This window comes from Rousettus aegyptiacus, unplaced genomic scaffold (assembly GCF_014176215.1).
Source record: "Rousettus aegyptiacus isolate mRouAeg1 unplaced genomic scaffold, mRouAeg1.p scaffold_m13_p_3, whole genome shotgun sequence".
Classification (NCBI taxonomy): Eukaryota; Metazoa; Chordata; class Mammalia; order Chiroptera; family Pteropodidae; genus Rousettus; species Rousettus aegyptiacus.
This window is the reverse complement of record NW_023416306.1, coordinates 115,264,120-115,286,641: the sequence shown is the minus strand read 5'-3', so window position 1 is coordinate 115,286,641 and position 22,522 is coordinate 115,264,120. Positions and strand designations below refer to the sequence as shown.

The window sequence follows — 22,522 nt, the reverse complement described above, 5'->3', positions numbered from 1 at the left end:
ATGAAAATAAAGTTGTACTTAATGCTGACTACTGTGATTCCTACATGGAACAGTTGTTATATGAATACTGAGAATCATTTTTTAAATGTAAAATACAGGTACATACATATTCTGTAGGTAATATTCAAGTTGGATAGTAGTTTTTTTTCTCTTTAGTTGGAAACAGCTTAATAGGATAATGAAAAGAATAATAAAACATCAAACATTCACTGAAATGCTGTTTTCTCATAGTTTGCCTTATATAGCATTTTGGCTCAGTAGGTTATATTATTAATTTAATAAAGACGCTAGCTACTGGGGATAAAAGGTAAGCAAAAATAGTCATTCTCCCCTCACAGAGCTTATAATCTAGTCAGAGATGGACATTCAAATAACCATACGAAGACATGTAAAATTACAACTAGTAAATGTTTGAAAAAAGGGACATAGAGCTACAAGCACATGTAGCACGCAACTGACCTACCTAGTCTGGGGGTCAAGGAAGACCTCTGTGAGGAAGTGAAGTTTCAGCAGTGGTCTGAAAGATAAGTAGGAGTTAATGAAGTGGTAGAGGGAACAATTTGTATAAAGACTCTGCGAGGCCCCTAGAAGGCCTGCAGGAGTTTTGGTGGGTAGAGACCAGAAGGTGCAAGGCCTTACTGGACTCCCGAAGGATGTTTGTTTTTATTTCAAGAACAGTGAGAAGCCCTTGAAGCATTTCAAAGGAGGCCTCCGAGAGGATCAGAGAATGTTAAGAACTAATGAGGTTCTTTTTCAGAACCTCATTATAGTTCTGTAGAAAATGGGTAGGAGTGACTGCCAGCCTACCACTAAAGGATCCGACACTAGCACAACCAAGAGATGATACGGCTAAGCAGTAGTACAGAGAAGTTAACTTGGTTCAGATGTAGCTAGCAGATTTTTTTAAATAGCAGATTCTTAACATTTTATACAGTATAGAGGATATTTTCCTTAAAAGTATTTTAAATTGATTTGCTTTACGCTTTTGTATTGCAAAATTTGGTTTTGTAAGTAAGGATGAAGCCTCTGGCAATACCAGAAAATCAGTACTATATTGAATCATCCTGGGGTTTTTATTTGTGCATGTGGGTATGTCTGCCTCAGTTTATGTCCTTTATCTAAATTTAAAAGGTGTTCTTATGTAGCTATTTTCTTTAACCTTTGGATTTGCCTTTTTAGTACACTTTCAATAAAAAATTAAATGCTTGAACTTGACATCAAATTAACCTGGCTGGTTTTAAATAGATTTCTTTTTTCAATTACAAATTACATGCTCACTCTTGAAAAACATGCAGATATAAATGACACAATAAAGGGTGTACACTACTTTCCATTTTTGAGCAACATAATATAGTGTCCTAGGAAATGAGCAGGCTCTAGAGTCAGACTGTTTGGATTCAAATTGTGCATTGGGTACATACTTGTTAGCAGTGAACTTGAAGAATGTATTTAAATTTTTCTTGTAAAATAGGGATTAAGAACTAATGAGGGATATAGTGAGGATTAAAAATAAGTTAATATAATGTAGAGTAGTGTTTAACACATAGTAAATGCTTGATAAATACTATTATAACTTAAGCATGAGGATATACACAGATAAGACATAAAGGCAATTTTTTTTTTTTTTTTTTTTTTTACTTTTATTAGCATTTATTTGATACTAAATTTACTCCTGGGCCCTAAGTTTTTGTTTTTCAGTTTCTTCTAGGATATCTTTTTCTTCTGTGCAACCTTCTCTTCTGGTTTAGGAACAATCTGCTCTTTTTCAGTAAGGATCATTTCAATGCGACAAGGAGAGATCAAGTAGGGGTTAATCCGCCCTGGAGCTCTGCATCTTGGGAGCTTTGTTTACCTGGATGTGCTCAATGACTAGAGAATCTTTTAAACCCTTAAGTTCAGCATTACTCTCTGCATTAAGCATGTGTAGCAAGAATTCAGCATTCTATTTAGGTCACGGACCCTGTATCGAGCCCCACTGTTTGGCCCCTATCAATTCCGCCATTATGATGACAGAATGGCACACGTTGCTTCTGTGAAGTGACATCCTTCAGATACTTGGTGGCTTTTCGGATATGCATACTCTTGATGGCCTGGGCAGTTTCATGAGTGTTCTTAAAGTAAACACGAAAATTTGAACCTCTTGATTTGCATGATTTTGTGGGGTTTTCTGAGTCAAGTGAATAGTGAACCATTTTCAGATGTCACCTCAGGCTGCTTACGGAAAAAGCCATAAAGGCAACTTTATGTTTAACATTCTGCAACCTGCTTTTCACATTGTTTTGGACAATTTTCTATACCAGCCCACATGCACATTTGTTTTTAGCACTTGCGTATGATTCAATGAACATATCAAAATTTAACCACTCTTATGTTGGATCCTTGTATTTGCATATATATCTGTACTGATATTTCTGTAGGAGTGATTCCCAAAGTGGAACAGAGTCAAAGGGCATGTGCAGTTATAATTTCAGTGTTATGCCTTCTGTAAATGTTATACTGATACTTCCACAAAATCTTTTTCCCAATTATGGTTGACATTCAATATTTTATTAGTTTCAGGTCTACAGCACAGTGGTTAGGCATTTATATAATTTACAAAGTGATCTCCTTGATTAGCCTAGTACCCACTTGGCACTATACAATGGAGATGGGAGTTATAAATTATAAGTTACTGTATTTTGTATGCTGTACAAATGGTTGGCTTTTTAAACATGCTTTAGGTGGTATAAGAGCTCTGGAAGTCTAACAAAATCGATGATAGGTGACTGATATTAACAGATTCTAAGGCTACTTTACTACAGTTTGATACCATTTAGTATTTTATGTATGTTGAATAATAGTTTCAAAATTCCATGTAGTTATAAGAACAGTAAAATTGCATATCAAAAGTCCCTGAATTGTACTTTTGAGATCCTTAACAGCAGAAACCATCTCTGTTATTGTAACCCCCAATATCTAGTGCAGTACCTGGAAGTGGAGTATATCAGTATATGTTAAATGAATAAGTCTTATATAGACCAAAAGAAGCATTACATAGTAGTCATGCCCCAAAACACAAAGCTTTTGTCTATTTGACAATAGCCTATCCCAAGGAAGTTTGTAATAGTTTATTTCATACTTGGGGGAAAAAAACCCTAAAAAACTCCTTTCCCCTGAATCAAGGATCTCTTTATATATTGTTAAAACCTCTTTAGTTAACTTTGTCAGCATCTAAATATTAAACGTAAAAGGATCTTAAATGCTTTATATATTTCAGATAGGATTCCCTGCAATAGTTATTATTGTACCTAGCTCAGTATTTCCTTAGCAGAAACATTTATTTGCTCATAGACCTAGTATAGGTTGGCCTCAAAGGTAAAAGGGGAATGGCCTAAGTTTAAATGGGATGCCCCTCTTTCTTCAGACGGCTGCTTGTATCCTTGGACTAGACCTGTGAAACAACTGCATCTTGAGTATCAGGAAACCTGGGTCCTTTGTCTGTTTCATTTTTGACATCTGGAGCCTACCTCAGCACAGGTCTGTGCATAGGTTCCTTTCCCATCTCCATTATTTACTGTATTATTAGAAACGACCCATTCCAAGTAACACAGTGAAATTTTAGTGCATTCTCAGCCCATGCTGCTTTATTGCCAAAAATACACACACACACACACACACACACATGTGCAGAGTCCAACTCTTAAAGCAGTTCCTTTTTACATCAAAGAATAAAAAAAACTCTTCTAAAATCCCAAAGATGCATAGATTAAAAAGCAAACTGCTTTTCCTAAGACTAAACATTCAATGAAAATTTTTAACATCACATATACCAATGGTGCAATGAAGATGCAAAGAGCAAGTAAAATCAGTGAGCAACAATTGTATTTAACAGGACAGTACATAAAAATCTATGTGAAAGGTACTCTAGTATGAATATTTTTTACTTACAAAGGATGAATGACTTTAGGGAAGCGCCAAGACAATTATTTTTGTTTAAGAACTGATGACAATGTATTACAAGAATACCTTTTTTATCTAACAGAAAAATGTATTTTTATCAATGGCATAGCATACTATCACCACAGGAGACAAAATCTTTTGAAAATTGTTAGTAACCTTAAGATATCTCTTCTGACTTAGGAGTATGGGTTCCTGGAGAAATCTGTAGTATTTGGTATAACTTTTAAAATGCCACAGGAAAAAAATGAGAAATCTTTATTGTATTTGTTGGTTAACAGACATGATATCAATGAATGAAAAACAGAAAATTTACCTATGGGATATGACATCTCACTTCCTGTATTTGAGTGGAGACCGAACCCTGCAGTGGCTACAAGTCTAATTCAATTCTGAACTACTGGAAAGATACCATTACACTTAATATTTCAAAAGGTATCCAGAGTGAACTCCCGCAGCAAAGGAAATGAGGTTAAAATAATTTGGAAAAATTATTTTTCAACCTGGAAGGAGTCTAGTAAAAAACATCTAGTCTAATCCTGATTTATATTTAGGCCTCTTTCAGATATAATGAATTCCATTTGTACTTTGTCATAATCACTTGTAGTTGTGAGTTATTCCAAAGTCAGGAATCTTCTCAAAATTTTAAGCTACCTCAGTATTTTCTTCATCAAACAAGTAAATGGCAAGGTTTCCCTTTTTTTTTTTTTTGCCAAAATGTGAAAACTTGCTCCTGTTTACCTAGTATCAAAATCTTTAGGCAACAAACTATGTACTCTGACCAAAATATCAAGAATAAAATTCTGGCTATTAAAAATAACAAAAAAATTCTTAATGTAATACAGTGACAAAAGATAAACCAAACCACAGATGTCATTATTTTCAGGATTATTTCCACACAATGGAATGGTCTCCTTTGCTGTAGAGATCTTTTATGGCTGGTCAATACCAGTACCATACAAACATTGCCTAGTTATCTGAAAATCCTGGAACATATTAAATATGTGCATATTGCCTCTATTCACTTCCAAGATACTAGTTTAAAGAGATGCAAACTTAAGCTACATACACTTTGAGACAAACCCCATACCTAATTACTTCACAAACTCCACAATGGTATTCCCTACTTCCTACCCTTTCTGAAACTCTGCACATCTTTCTGATTATTATAGACATAGCAGCTTATTTATTCAACATGCTTAGTTTATGCCTTTTGTATTGTTTTAAAACATGCTTGGGGACTAATGGAACCAGGCAGGAGGTTAGAGGGTAAGCACTGTTATGATCTATTACAGTTTGAATGTCTTGTGGTTCCCCCTGTTTATCTTCTAGCTCCCATTTTCAGTGGAAGTAAGATAACTTTTAATTAGAAAATGAAAAATAATCCAAACAATAAAGTCAAGCTATTTAAATCTCTATTGCTTCACTATTAGTAAATGCACATATATAATTACTAGTAACCACATAACACTGGACATTTACAGTCATGCATTAGAATATTAGTACTCTAAAATCAAAGTCACGGGCCTGCCACTATTGCTTGCACTTTCATTCAGACCCAATTTTAATAAACATGCAGAGTAAACCCCTTGATTCAGATTACAATAAATAACAAAGACACATGCAACTCCAAAAATGTGGGTTAATAAAGTGATTGCTTAGAAATGCAGGCTGGTAGTCTACATCTATCACACTACTTCAGAATAGAGGTACAAAACACAAAAAGGGTTAAAATTAGGACCACTGTTCAGTTATAAAAGGCTTAACTGCAAATCCTGGTCCTTTTGGGTATAGAATGATATAAAAACTCTGGGAAAAGAATCAGGAGATGCACAGTCTTCTTGAGCAGTAAGTTTTCTTGGCTATTTATTGAGTGCTGAATCGTAGAGGAGCATAGGTGGTATAGGGATGGTGAAGATGCTCTTGAGTAGAACGGTTTTTCTGGTTCACATTAATGAGCATTACCTGCACAGCTCCCTGGGGAAAAGGAGTTTACGAACAGCAGAGCTACAATGTAAACTCAAAAATGCCCTGAAATTAGCATAGCCCTCTGCTTTTGAAAACTGTTGGCCAGGGATCCTTCCAAATATGGTGTAATTAATAGCCAAGCAATGTTCTGAATAAACAAGTAATTTGCTTGCACCAGCAGCACCATGAGAATGTAAACTCCTGGAGGCCAAGGGTCTCTTCATATTTTGCATATCACGGGTATACAAAAAGTAAACATGAGACCACAACATTGAAAAGTAACTGCATACTTTGAGACTACCAAAACTTGTAGTGCATTTTAGCATTTAGAACTATTAACATGGCCATCAAGGGTCATCTTTAATTGTTCTAATTAAACTGTTGACATCACAGTAATATGCAGTGGTATCCTCATGATCATGCAAATGCCTGAATATTCTTGGTTATTCCAGTGTCTCTAATACCACTGATGTATGTGTAGGATATATAAAGAGGAGCTATAATCAATTTAATATAGACTTCTCCCTCTCCTTTGGAGTTGCCATATAAGAATTAAATATTCAAGAGACTATTTTCTTAGATCTACTTCACTTTTAGTACCCCTACCCCTGCCCTTGGAAAACAGGGAACATAGACCAAATCTTTTTAGGGATCTTCAAGATGCTAAATGGCCAAGTCGACATGAAGTAAAAGAGAATAAGAAGTCACCCTCATTCCACTATTGTGCCCTGATGTGAGCTGTATGATTCCTCAGATCAAGAAACTAGTTTGCTGGGTTCTTTCTGAAAATAAGCAGTCACAGATCATAGGCCTATAGTGGCACATCTACATTAGACAAGGTTAAAAAAAAACCCAACATATTATCTTTGGTTACTCCCTTCAATCCTTTTGTTTTACACCTTTAAATTCTAACTCCCCTAAACTAACCATACGCATGAGGAAAAGCCAGCTATCCAAGTTATTGGTGGTTTTTTTTTTTAACCCTAACTACACAACCAACAAACTTTTCCTTTTTAAAAATGCAGCCAGGAAACGAATGGAGAAAGGGTAGGTGACAAAGCAAAAAGTACGCTATTAGCCTGATGTTAAAAGGAATATCATAAGCAAAATCCCCACATGACATCTTAAGTGGGGCTACATTAGGAGTACATTTGTTTCCAGGTTAAGCACTAGAAAAGTTTCATCCAATGGCTCTAACCCTCTGCTCTATGAAACAAATAGGGTCTTTAACTTACGCAAAACTTGCTATTTCTCATACACTGATATAGTCATATACATTCATAGTTTTAAAAGTACCTTTTTATATGCTCTTTATCCAGAACACTTTTTTTTGTGCAACTGTTAATCAGAGCCTCACAAGCTCAAAGTAGTAATACTTATTCTACTGTACAACCTTGTTAATGAAACCTATTATACATGCAAAACTTATTGCTACCTCTTGAAAATTATTTTATGGCTTTTTTTTTTTTTTTTTTCAACAGGAAATACCCTTTCCTATATACTGTGCTATTTTGCATTCATTACCTATTCAGAGGTATTTAAAAAATATTTAAATGCTTTTCAGAAATGGATTCTCGCAGGCACTAAACTACTTGAGCCAAGAGTACAACTATTGAAAATACACTGTAAGAATCTGAACCTGGGTCCCTGGAGATCTGCTGCCAAAGAAACTACTTATCTAAGCTTGCTTCTACACATGAGACATACCACATTAAAATAGTTTTGCATTTCCTATCATGCTAACTGCACAATCTGTGTCAATAAATCCCGGACTCTCCTAATACCGATTTTTAAATAATCACCTCAGAAAACTGCCATTTCCAAGTTCACAAGGCAGCTTTTAGAAGTAGGAATTTCTTTTCTACAGAAAGCTATCTTATGCTTTCAGAATAAAAACCTTTTATGTCTACAAGAAAAGTAGAAAATGTGAAAGCTGTTTAAGGTGGCTTACTATAATCAAGCAAAAGTTATTTATTACATGGCAACCTGGGTAGGCTCCATCGGCTCCTTTTCAAATTCTCATGAAAAGGCCTGGAATCCTATCAATATTCAGTTCAGATATGGAAAGAGGAAAAGCCTGCACAGATTAACCTAGGACACTATGAACTACTGACCAGTGTTCTTGCATGCTGCAGACAGGAAATGTAAATGGTCTGCAGATTAGAAAGCACTCAGTTAAGCAATTAACATAGCATATCAGTACAAAATGCAAAATATACTTTCTTGATGCAAAAGGAGTGGGAAAAATAATAAACCTATAAGACATACAATGTATAAACAGCATAAGAACTATCTAACCTCAAACTGAGAGCAGAGCAGAAACAGGAAATGGGGCCTTATTTTGATTTGAGGTTTCAAAAGACAAAAAGCTTGAATATCCTCAAACACAGCATTTCATATTGTAACCCCACATTTCTATTCATAAATGAGTCTTTCTGGGCTAATCTCCTTTCCCCAGGGAGAAATTATCATGGCTACAGAAATTTATGAAAAGAGAAAAGGTATAGATTTTCCACTCTTTTTACACTATTACTATAATAATTCATCTTGAAGTTTAAATAATTACTAGGCTCATGCACTAACCCTAACATGGCACTACAAATATGCTACCAAGCACTAATGCTTACAAAACTATACACATCTCAAAATGGAAGACATTGGTGATTTTGTTGTTCTTCAACAACTTGTAACATTTGTCCACAAGTATTAAAATATACATATATATATAGTTCTATTGCACATACCCCATTTTTAACTTTTTAAAAGATAAATTTCCAGCTAACGTAGATGAGCAAAAGTAAGTAGGCACGGCTATAGATCGAGGCACAGTCATGCCTAAAATTATAGCTTTTGCCATTAAGAAGGGGACCAAAACAGACCAGGAAAAAATAAAGATGTATTTACGTAAATGCTGTGCAAGTACAACTGGAATATACATTTTTGTTGAATGCCATCTGATGACAAGATGCAAAAACAAGAGCAAGCATTAAATGGTGGTTCTCTTAGCTGTGAATGAAAAAATATAAAGCAACTGGAGAAGCTGAGTGTGATAATAGATTCAAACAAGTGGGCCAGAGATGGTTTCACTGGTACTGATAGTACAAGGTCCCTATTTCCTGCCAAATGATCCTACCCAAAAAGTTGCCAAAAGGACACAGGGAAAATGAGTAACAACTGAAGGTACAAATTCTCCATAATATAATATTCTCAATGTACCAATGGAACCCATGTATGTAAGTTCCATTTTATCTTTAACAATTCCAAAATACTAAAACATGAGGAAGTGGCTAGGAAGTTACTTAACTTAGTTTTCTTTACCAAGTTTTCTGCTATGTTTTACCATTCAGTAACTGCCCTCCATTGAAAGAAATATTTTACCTATATAATTATTTTACCAAAACCCTTTTTATGCCAATTCAAATTGGCTGACCAATTAAACTAATCATGGAATGTGTTCAACATTTCTCATTTTTGGCCATTTCTATTATTCTCAAATCTTGGTAAATCTGCCCTAAGTTTTCAGCATCATAGCATGTACGGCATTGGGCAAACATTCCTCAATTACAGAGATGATCTAGGGAGATTTGTTCTTAATTTTACCTAAGAAGTTTTAAATTCTCTACTCAAAGACTCAAAAGTTTTCATTTTTCTTATGTAAACACCTGAACAATTTATATACTGATCCTCTGTTGATTTTTAAGCAAGAACAGCTTTACACTATATATACTGTTCATCATATAGTATTAGTTTCAAGAAAGCAAGATCCATATTTTTGATTGGAACTATTTTCGTTTGAGGTTTTTTTTCACAGCCTGAATTTCTTCTAAATCTACAATGACCCAACCACAAGTTTGGGAACACTGCTTCATAGGCCCATTCTCTGATGAGAAAGTTCAGTTCCAACTGGGGAAAGTTACCTGAGTCCCAGACTTTTCAGCTTAACATTATAGCTATAGTCTAGAAAAATAAAATATCCAAGTATAGATTTTAGGTCAAAAGAAAAGTTATTTATGCTTTCACAAAAAAAGACAGCTATAGAATGTAAAATGCCATAAAGTCAGGTGGAGCTGCATAAGGCATTTTCACTTCTTTTTCTTAGGAGAAGGGAATTGTATTGAAACTTCTCATTTTTTTCCCATTCCTCCAGGTCCAAAGTTGAAGGAAAGATATACTGTAGGGTCCATCGCATCTTCGGAACAGAAAAACCACTTATGCCACTTTTCTTCCAGCCTTAGCAGCATGGAAAACCAAGTCTCAAGTGCTATATAAAACCCCACAAAGAAGAATGAGAGGTGAATATGGTTCCATCGCTAGACTCAACACTCTTGTTTCCTTTTACCAACCTTTCACTAAAACCCAAAAATGCATTCACAGGGTTAGCATTTATCTGCATAATGCGAGTTCTTCCTTAGAAGAACAACAACAAAAACATTTTAAAATACCAAATGTCCAAAGTCTTCTAAGAACAACAGTTCCTTCTCTAGGAGAAAAATCCCTCTTCTTACCAAAAATTTAGATTTATATATGTAAAAATATTTATAGAGACTCATGGTTTATTCACATATGAAATTAACTTTGTGATATTTTTTTTTCTTTATGCTTCATCACACCAAATGTTTTATTGCAAAGTTGGACCTTTGTTCTTATCCAGTTAATCTATGTCACAGGATGAACCAGGATTTAGAGAAAAAAATGCAATTTTTTAGCATATCTTTCATTTCAAATTTCAGCACATACTTGGAATTCACTATTGCAGTCTCAACTGTGCTTATCATGATAATGGCTGAAACTGGAAGACATTAAAGAAACCCTGATGTCATCCATACTTGCTATTTACACAATCTTCTTGTTGGGAACAAAAGGTAAAGAATTCACAAATACTACCATCTAAGCACCTATTTCAAATCAGCCTTGAGCTTGCAAAATAATTTCTTTACAAGTAAGCAAATTGCAGCAGAAGACACATGTCAGTTGCTTCTTTCTTCCTGGAGAAGTCAGCATGATGACTGCATCCTAGGAGCTTCTCTGTGCTGAACTGAGAGGTGGAAGAAAAAAGAAAAGCAGCCTTTTCCAATCCAAATCATGGAGGTAAATATAGAGAAGGGATATCCACACTTCAAGATTAGGCAAAGTGGCTGGAGAAACGAAGGACCCACTCCATGAGACAACATAGAAATACCTGGAAATACAAAATAAATTAAAAACAGTAAGGTTAAAACAGGTTTCTGCATGAGCTTACTTTTAAAAATATTTAACACATAGAAGGCAATATTTTGGATTACACATTGTATCAAAGAAAATGTCCAACCATAACACCAAATTTAGTATCTTCATCAGAGAAGCAGTAGCCAGAAAAAAATAAACATGGAACAAAAAAGCTAGATTTATACAAAAATTTTAAAGTGAGATATATACACATCGATTTCCTGTTATGCAAATAGAATGAAGTACTCCAAGTTTTACAGCCATAATTCTATATAAAACACGTTTAAAAGCAGTATTATACTCCAAATTTGATGTCTAATACTTATTACTCAAAACTATATGAATCCTCTTACTCTGAGTTATTTCAACTACATAATACCAACATTGAACACTAAAAATTTTGTAAAATCTAAAATGCAAGCATGTAGAAACATTAGTTCATTGCTGCTAAACATAATACTTATAAAACTGCAAGTATCTGCAAAAGTAAATCATACAAAAAGGACAAATGTTGTATAATTGCACTTATATGAGTTACCTAGAATAGGCAAATTCAAAGAGAAAGTGGAATAGAGGTTACTAGGGCCTGGATGAGGGGGAATGGAGAATTATTGATTAATGGGTACTGAGTTTCTGTTTGGGATGATGGGTAAGTTCTAGAAATAGACAGTAGTAAAGGCAACAACGTGAATGTACTTAATGCTATTGTACGTTTAAAAGTGGTTAAAATGATAAGTTGTATGGTATGTGTATTCTACAATAAAAAATAAAAAATCAGATACATATCAAAAGCTTAATAAATTACTCTGACTTACAAACATGGCTGATAGCAATTAGCTAACTAGTATTCCTACCCTTCCATTTTTAATATGTCACATATATATCAAAAAAAACACCTTAACTCTAAAGAGAATTTGAATAACCTATTTTGGTTGAAGATAAGAGTTCTCTGGGCAGTGAACACACAATGCACTATATATATGCCTTACTGTTGAACTGTACACCTGAAACATGGATTTCGTTAATCCATCTCACCATAATAAAAATAAATTTAAAAAATTAAATTGGAAAAAAAAAAAGAAGACAAAACAGTTCTGATTCAAAACCTATGAAAGGTGACAACGGCCATGCCATCCTGAGCACACCCAATCCTGTCTGATCGTGGAACTTAAACGGGATTGGGCCTGGTTAGTACTTGGATGGGAGACCACCTAGGAAGACTGAGTGCTGCAGGCGTAAAACAAAAACAAACAAAACTTATGAAAGGCAAATGTAAATTAACTCAATCAAATCAGGAGGAAGAGAACTATAGAATTTGCATTTATTGCAAAAGCAGCAGTGAAGTAAAAAGAAAAAAATGATGATCCACAGACAGGCCTTTAGAACCCTATGGGCAATGGGGATATTTCATTACATAAGCTTACTCAGGCTTATTCAAAACTTGCACCAGCCCCTAAACTGTTAGGCAGTTCAATTCTAAAGAAAAGATAATTGGCATAATGTTGGGGTTGGGGGTAGGGAGGGAGTAAAAGCCAAAGTTCTGACCAAAGAATGACCTACGATTCCCCATAAAATCTACATCATCCCCTTACACTGTATCTCTTCTGTCCTCAACTCTATCTCCTACCCATCATGGGCTCCAACCACAGTGGACTGCTTGCTCTTCCTGGAATGTCAGGCATGCTCCTACCTTATAGCCTTTTTACTGGTTGTTCCCTTTGTGAGAAGACTCTTACTTCAGGTATCTTTGCCTTTACTCCGATGTTATTTTCTTAATGAGGACTACTTTGAGCCCCTATTTAAGATTATACTGTCCCCCCATCCTACTCACAGACACACTGCCACTATTCCCCTTTACCTTACTCTTTACTTCTCCTTTTATCCATAGCATATAACATCATCCTACTACATGAGGTACTATGTTTCTTATTTACTGTCTTGTCTAAAATGTAAGCTCTACCTGGAAGGAACTTTTGTTTCCTGATGAATCCCAAGTACTTACAATAGGGTGTGACTCATGGTAAGCACGCGATAAAAATATATTGAATAAATGAATGATTAACAGAGCTCTTAACTATACTTAGCCGACATGACTTAAAATTTAAATAAAGATTAGAGTTAGGTGAGGAAACTACAACTATGCACTGTTCTACAAAATTTACAAATAAGAGCCCTGTAAACCTGGTACCTAACTAGGCACTTCTGGGTCTCTGTAGCTATCTGTTTAGTGCTGTTGAGTACATAAAGTCACTTTGTATTGGGAAATCTGACTTATTGGGAGGATGGAAAGGGAAAACAACTTTCAATTTAGCACTTGGGCTAGCTAGATCTGAGTAAAATGACTTTGTGTGGTACTCAGACTCCAAGATGGTCCCAGTTATTACTGCCTCCTGATATTTACGTTTTTTTAAAGTCCCCTCTAACAAAGCATCAAGGCTGATCTATGTGACTACTGTATAAACAAAGAATTTAACTGGCCTTTGTCCTTGAGAGGGAGACTCCAAATCCTTAGAATTTACAGTAAACGAGGCAGCATAAATTAAACAACATTCCAAAATAACCAATGGGTCAAAGAAGAAATCACAAGGGAAATCAGAAAATATCTTGAAATAAATGAAAACAAAAACACAACATACTAAAACTTATGGGATGTAGCAAAAGCAGTGCTAAGAGAGAAATTTACAGCTGTAAACATTTACATTAGGAAAAAAGTTATTAACCACCTAACTTTACACCCTAAATAACTAGAAAAAGAAGAAACTAAACGGAAAGCTAGCAATAAGGAAAAAAATATATGCGCTAAATAGAATAGAAAACAGAAAAATAAAGAAAATCTACGACACCAAAAGTTGGTTATGACTGAGTGGCAATCCATGAATTTGTAGCCAGTTGGTCAGAAGTTTGAGAATCCTCCAAAATGCAACTGGCATCCAAAGTGAGGGCAGTCCTGATAGAGACTATGCCCTTTGATTTGTGGGGTCTGCATTAACTCCAGATGGTGTCAAAATAGTGACCAACAGAATGAGGAGAAAGTGATAATGAGTGACTTCTAAGGCAAGGTCATGATGGATGAGGTTGTGACTTCTGCCTATTGTCCTGGGAGAAGCCAGTTGCTATATCATGATGACACTCAAGCAACCCTGGAATAGGCTGACAATGGAAGGAACTGAGGCTTTAAATTACCAGTATTAATTTGCCAACCATGTGAATGAGCCACCGTGGAATCAGTTCAGAAGATGACTGCCACCCCAACCAATATCTTGACAGTAACCTTATAAAAGACCCTAAGCCAGAAAGCCCCACCTAAACTGCTGATTACTGATACACAATCCAAGAGAGTATCTATCATAAAAGGATAGTTGTTGTCAAGGATGTTAAGCTTTTTCTGGGATACAATTTTTATCCTTCATTCTTTGATGAATCACATTGATTGGTATATGGATGTTGAAACATCCTTGGATTCCTGCAATAAATCTCACTAGGTCATAAAGTATCTCAATGTAATAAAATAGCCCAGAAATAAACCCACACCTTTATGGTCCATCAATCTGACAAAGGAGACAAGAATTTACAATGTATACTGTAAAGAGATGGTAAAAACAGACTCTCCGATAAGAGATGCTGGGAAAACTGGACAGAACCATGCTAAAAAAAAAAAAAAAAAATTTAAACCAATTTCTTACAATATACAAAAATAAATTCAAAGTGGATTAAAGACTTAAATTTAAGACCTAAAACCACAAAACTCCTAGAATAAAACACAGGCTATAAACTCTTTAGCATTAGTCTTAGCAACATCTTTCTGGATAGGTCTCTATGGGCAAATGACACAAAAGAAACAAACAAATGGGGCTCCATCAAACTAAAAAGCTCTACACAATGAAGAAACCATCAACAAAATGAAAGACAACCTGCCAACTGGGAGAAGATAGTTGAAAATTACACATCTAATAAGGGGGTAATACCTCAAATCTATAAAGAACACATAGCATTTAACAGCAGAGAAACAAACAAGTTTAAAAAGGGGCAAGAGGACATGAACAGACATTTCTCCAAAAAGGGCATACAGATGGCCAGCAGACATACGGAAAGATGCTCAAGGTCACCAGTGAGACAAAATGCAAATTAAAACCACAATGTGAGAATGGCCATCATCAACAAATCAACAAACAACAAGTGTTGGCTAGGATGTGGAGAAAAGGGAACCTCATGCTCCAGTTGCTAGAAATGTGAATTGCTACAGCCACTATGGAAAATAGTTTGGAGGTTCCTTAAACAATTGAAAACAAAACTATCTTATGACCTGGCAATTCTACTTCTAGGTATGTATCCAAAGACATCCAAGACACTAATGCAAAAAGATAGATGCACCCTGATGTCCATGGCAGCACTATCTATAATAGCCAAGACATGGAAGAAACCTCAGTGGAAATGGATAAACAACTGGATAAAGACGACGTGGAACGTGTATGTAATGTTGCACCATTTGCGACAACATGAGTGGCTCTAGAGAGCATTATGCTAAATGAAATAAGTCAGACTGAGAAAGACAAATACTACATATGAGCTCACTTAATCTATGTTGGATCTAAAGAACAAAATAAATGAACAAAACAGAAACAGGCTCATAGATAACAGAGAACCAACTGATGGTTGCCAGAGAAAAGGCAGGGTTGGGGGGTCCAGGTGAAAAAGGTGAAGGGATTAAGAAATACAAAGTGGTAATTCCAAAGTAATCATGGAGACATAAAGTCTACCTTAGAGAATACAGTCAATAATACTGTAACAACTATGTATAGTGCCGGCTGGGTACCAGATTAATCATGGGGATTATTGCACAAATTTTATAAATGTCTAACTACTCTGCTGTACATCGAAAACTAATAATAGACAAGAACACTGAATGTCAACTGTCATTTTTAAAAATCATTAAATTGGGAGGAAAAAGAAAAAAAGGGGGGATTATAATTCTTGGCAAAAGAAAGCAAGACACGCTGCCTACCAGAGACTCGAGTCAGACTGAAAGACATGCACGGACTGCAAGTAAAGGGATGGGAAAAGATATTTCATGAAAATGGAAACAAAACAGCAGGGGTAGCAATAATTACATCAGACAAAATAGGCATTCAAACAGAGGCAATGAGAGACACAAAAAGACATTTCATAATGATAAAGGGATCACTCCAAGAAGATATAACCCTTGTAAACACTGATGCACCCAACATAGGAGGACCTAAATAAAGCAACTATTGACCAACGTACAGGGAGAGAGTGACCCTAATACACTCACAGTGGGGGACTTTAACAGTCTATTGACATCAATGGACTGATCTTCAAGAGAGAGAAGCAACTAGGAAACAGCAGTATTCAGTGACAAACTAGACCAGATAGACTGAATTGATATTTTTAGAGCATTTCACTCCAAAGCAGCAGAATAAACATTCTTATGAAACACACATGGAACATTTTCCAGAAAAGACTACAAAAGCCACAAAAAGTTTCAATAAATTTAAGACTGAAATCGCATCAAGAGTCTTCTCCAATTACAATGGTTAAGAAACTAGAAATCAATACAATTAAAAACAAACACACACACACACACACACACACACAAACAAATGGATGCCAAATAAGATGCTACTAAACAATAAATAGGTTAACAACAAGATCAAGGAAGAAATCAAAAGATACCTTGAGACAAATGAAAACACGATGACCCAGAATCTACGGGACACACTGAAAGCAGTCCTAAGAGGGAAATTCATAGCAATATGGGCTTACCTCAGGAAACAAGAAATGTCTCAAAAACAATCTAACCTTCTACTTAAAGGAATAGAAAAGGAAGAACAAACAAAGGACAGAAATACAATGAATCATTAATGAATACTTAGAACAACTGTAAGCCAACAAATTCAACAATCTATAAGAAATGGAACGATTTCTAGAAGCGTGTAAACCTCAGACTAAAACAAGACACAGAAAATCTAAACAGACCAATCACTACCAATGAAATTGAAGAAGGCATCAAAAAACTCCCTACAAAGTCCAGAATCAAATGGTGAATTCTACCAAACATTTAAAGAATTAATACCTATCCTTCTTAAACTATTTCTAAAAACTGAAGAAAGAGGATCTCTTCCAAACCCATCTTACAAAACGAGCATTGTCCTGAGACCGACACCAAACAGACATCTTAGCAAACATGAAACCGACAGGCCAATATTCTTGATGAACATGCATGCAAAATTTCTCAACAAAATATTAGCACACTGGATTCAATAATACATAAGAAGATTATACTCTATGACCAAGTGAGATTTATTGCAGGAATACAAGGATGGGTAATCTGTTACGGATCAATATATAACGAATACACTTTGCTTCCTCTAAGGACAAGAAAAATGATAATATGATAGTTATATATGCCTTTCTTACTTTGTTATATAAATAAATTCAGAACACATTTCACAAAATACAATGGATATCAGTGTCATTCAAATTAAGTTTTTAACTGTCTTATTAAAAAAAAGTGCTGGGCTTACTGGACAGTTTCTATCCCCAGATATAGACTACACTAATGTAAAATTACTGCCTGAGCAAAAATTTAACTTCTTAGTCATTTACCAAGTATTTATTGCTTCCTTTCTTTGAATATTTTAAATTAATACTTGAAAGGTAACAAATGCATATGATAGGAAAAGGTACTAGAAGGTGTACAGTGTTTTTTGCATATCCTTTTAGAGATATTCGACAACTACGAAACATCTATATAAGTAGATTTATTCCCTCCTCACAAATGACAGCACACTATACACCTTATCCTGCAACTTGCTTTTCCATTTAATGTATATTAGAGATCATTCTGTATCAGAATTAAAGCTACCTTGTAGGTTCAGAAGCACTTGCATTTATTTACATCAGTTTCCTATAGCTCAATATTTAGATTGTTACCAATATTGTGCTATACCTATGTCAAGTTTCTATTACTGTGTATCTAGACTTAATTAAGGTTCTACATCCAAGCAATAAAGCCTCTTCTCTAAAGGGCATATGATAAGCCTATCACCTAAAGGGCATTTGGCCCCAAAAGTTTCTATTCCTTTTCCTAATATGATGGTGGTGGTGGGAAAATAAATAAATAAATATATATATATATATATATATATATATATATATATATATATATATGGAATTTACCTTTTTTCAATTTTTTAAAATTGTGGTACAATATACATAACAGATAATTTACCACCTTAACCCTTCTAAAAAGTTCAGTGGTATAAAGTACATTCATATTGTTCTGAAAATATCACCACTACCATTCTCAGACTTTTTATCTTACAAAACTGAAACTCTGTACCCATTAAAAAACTCCTGATTTTCCCTCCCTGGAGTCCCTGGCAACCACCATTCTACTTTGTCTCTATAATTTTGACTAAGTATCTTATATGAGTGGTATACACAATTTTAATCCTTAAAGCAGTCCTACCTTGAATGATTTTCATAGAATATGATCATGGTATATAACTAAGTAGATGTTATGGGTTGAACTGTGTCCTCCCCAAATTCGTATGTTGAAGTCTTAAGCCCCAGTACCTCAAAATGTGACCTTACTTGAAATAGTCACGGCAAAAGTAATTAGTTAAAATGAGGTCATACTGGAATAAGGTGGGCCCTAATCTAATCGACTGAATTTAGGACACACACACACACTCAGAATACCAGTGGAAGACTGGAGTTATGCTGCCACAAGCCACGGAACTACTAAAAACTAGGTCTGGAATAGATCATTCCCTATGCCTTCAGCAGAAGGATGGCCCTCTCAAACACTTTGGTCTTGATGTATGATTTCCAATACTGTGAGACAATTTCTGTTGTTCTAAGTCACTCAGTTTGTGGTGCTTTGTTATGGCAGCATTAGGAAACTAATATAGTAGGTATGAACCCTATTTTGCAGATAAGCTAATGTCAGTTATGAAATAAGCAAATATCACCTCTTGCTCTTTGAGCAACAGAACTTATTCTGTGGTGAATTCAGAAGATACCAACACTTGGCACAGAATAGACTCATACGTAGGAATATTAAAGGTATACTGAAATGCTTTAGAAATTAAAGATTAAAATATTAATATTTGTCTATAATTAAAACTTAAGTGTATATATTATAATATTTGCCTATTAACATTTTATCAGTTGAACTTCAATCTAATTAAATCAGTATTTTTTCTTTATCCAAAAAAAATTATTGGTTTGGGCAAATGGTGGTTTTTCTTTTTTCTTTTTACTTAATTGCTTTTGCTGAAAAGGCTTAGCTTAATTATCAATAATTTACAGTCAAAGTTGATGTTCATCTCCAGTTGAAGCTAATGGTTTATTTTTCCACTTCTTTCTAGCTATTACTAAGGGGCTTAAACAGTATTTGGAAGTATTAGCCACTATTTTACTCACTTGCGAAATCCTGAGTTCAGAATTTTGTTTTCTTTCCGAGATGAATGTAAAAGTACCTAAAAGCCAAGGAAAATGTTCTTCCAATGATAGGGAAAAATAAAAAGAACATTACAAAAAGGATACAGCTTCTACTTGTTATATGCATTCATGCGCAAAATTATTCAAATGAATCGAGCTATTCTAAAAAACACTAGCAAAAATCATTCAGAAGAAATGATCAAAAGTTATTCTCTACTTGCACTGGCATTAATTTTATAAAGATGTCAAAAGTCTTGAAGCAGTGGTTCTCGAGTTTTTATGGAACACTGTCCCCTCTGATGATGATGCTATGGACCCTCTTCTCCCCATAAAATACCTCTTTTTTAGTATAGATGACCACTTCCTTCTTGTTTGTAAGGTAAGAAAAATGTTCCTTTCCTTTCCTCTGCCCCTTTTTTCTCCTCATGGATGAAATTAAAAAACTACTCCCAACAAAATCAACAGAAAGGTCTTATTTGGAACTGCTTCTTTACCTGGTATTTTCAGTTTTGCTAAATCCAGGGCCAGCAAAGAGCATACGAGAAACATTCATTTGTATTATATGTCATTCGAACTGGACCCACCTAACATGCCAGTTTTAAACAGATTTCACCAATTCAGATATCTAATAACTGGAATCTTTCCCAGAATTTAAAGACCGAGTGAGGGGTTATAACACTCCAAATTACGAGATACCCCGTAATGTTAAACAAAAAACGAATACAAATGCCTGACAACACTTTGCGATACACATTACCCAAATTACGTTCTAATAATTCCTCAAACTCATGCTCGACTTAAAAAATAACCAAAAATTGTACAGTGACTTCTTTATTTCTGCAAAACAAACAACGGTGAATTCTACCGAGACTTAGAGTCAGTCGAGATTAACAGGGCATTAGGCAATTATTAGGTCGCACAAGGACAAAGCTGTTACTCAAATCTTAAGTAGGAGAGGTACGAGTGGGAACGAATAAATATAGTAAGGGTAGCAAAAGAACGTGAAACATACAGACTCAAATTAAAATCATGGAGCGTACGTGTTAAATAAAATCTCAAGGTCAACGGACCAGAGACACAAAATATTGAGCCGGAGTAGGCCTGGATTGATACCGGGGCCTCAGGCAAAACAGTGACCACAAAGCGGTGAGGCGAGGGCTATAAAAGATATTCTTCAAAAGGTAAACCGATGGCCCACGCAGCTGCTGCCAGATATACACCCGCGTGGATGCAATTACCGGGGAATTAGCCGGCAGCCGAAGGCATGGTACTAAGACGGACAGCTGCGCGTCCGAGACAGGGGTGATCCGACAGACCCCGAAGGCGGGTGCGGCCTCCCTGGGACAGCTCCGGCAGAAACGCACATTGGCCTATGCCCGCGCCAGCTGCAGGAAAGCTCCGCGCGCTCCTGTACCCTGTACTTCGCCGATTTGGGCTACGCCACCTACTCGTTCCCCCGTCACTGGCCTTCTAGGCTTACCTCGCACGAGCCAGCAGAGGCACTCGACCGCCTGAAGTCCGGCCCACCCCGGCCTACAGGCCGGAACACCACAAAACTCGTCACTCCGCCATCTTTGCTCCTTCCCAAGGCCGCCAACCCTGCGGTGGCCGTTTCCACAAGCCCCGCCTCTGCTGCTGCTGCTGTGTGCTGATTGGATGATGATTTGCGGAGGCGCGCTCTCCTTCCGTCGTAAGTTGGTTAGAATGTATGTCAATCGATAGAGAAGTCCTATTCTTTCCATCGTTTTTTGTTGGATTGGGTCCCAGGGTTGAAGTAATAGGGAAAAATGCTTTGGTAATTCATTGGTTAGCGATGTAAAATTATTTCCGCGTAGGAGCAGTGTTACTTTGTGACAAGGTAGTCTGGCTGGGTCGCATGACTTTTAAACAACCATTAGGTTAAACTATACTAATAATTTCATTCTCAGGGCCTGGAGTTTTTAATTACGGGCATAACACGACACCTAGGCAAACAATATAATAGCTAGTTTGTCTTCCATCCAGGACGTTGGCAGGGTCGATTGATTACTAAGTCGGTTACTCAAATATTAAACTATTTCCACACTTGCTCAAGAGCAACCATTGTCTCAAACCTGAGTTTCTCCTCCCCTGCCTGACTCTTTTTCCTCAGGACCCTCCTCAGTTGCTTACCCTCTAAGCAACTGAAGGGTTTATTGCCTAGCATAGCAGAGGATCTCCTGGACTCTGCTCCAGCCCTACATTCTGATTGGTCAATGCAGCAGTAGTAGTGGAATATTTTGAAAACCACCCCAAACACAGGTATTTTTCTTCCTGGGGCCCAGGCAACTATGGAGGAACCAAAAACAAACATAAAATAGTGTCAGATAAAATAATACCGACTTTTTCTCATTTACTTCCTCTTAACAACCATCTCCGTTCACATTTGAAAATTCTGCATATATACCAGTGGGTGTTTCTCAAAACAAAAACAATTATAAAAAAGTTTTATAAAATACTGTTATATCTACTTGGAGAACCTAGTAATTATATTATGAATTAACAAGCAGAGATTCTAGATCATCTAGGTAAACCTCTTGTAATTTAGGAATTCTGCAAGGTCCCTGACAAAAATGGTTATTCAGAATTGTGCTTAAGCCTGTGCAGAGACTGCTGGGTGCCCCCAGTGTCCTTCTACCTTCTTCCTTAGGAAAAGCAATATTTTCCAGGCTACCTCACAATAAGGTGTGACCAGGTGACTAATAACGTAAAAAATGGTCATTCAAGATTTTGCCTAAAAATCAACCACTAGAGAGCACACTAGTTTTGGGGATATCCTTTTCTTCACTTGATAAGTTGTAATTATTAGGAAATTATTTCTAATTCGAATAAGCTGGAATTTGTCAACCTATCACTTCCAACCATCGTTAATAAATCTGTATAAAGCTTAGCATGTGTCAGGCACTGATTTAACCCTCACAGCAACCTA

The 22,522-nt window shown here is 35.9% G+C and overlaps 2 pseudogenes; one reads left to right on the top strand and one right to left on the bottom strand.

The window, feature by feature from the left end:
- Positions 1 to 4: 4 nt before the first annotated feature.
- LOC107514522 lies at positions 5 to 22,109 on the bottom strand (annotated as a pseudogene).
- Positions 12,227 to 12,345, top strand: LOC118600806 (annotated as a pseudogene).
- Positions 22,110 to 22,522: the final 413 nt, after the last annotated feature.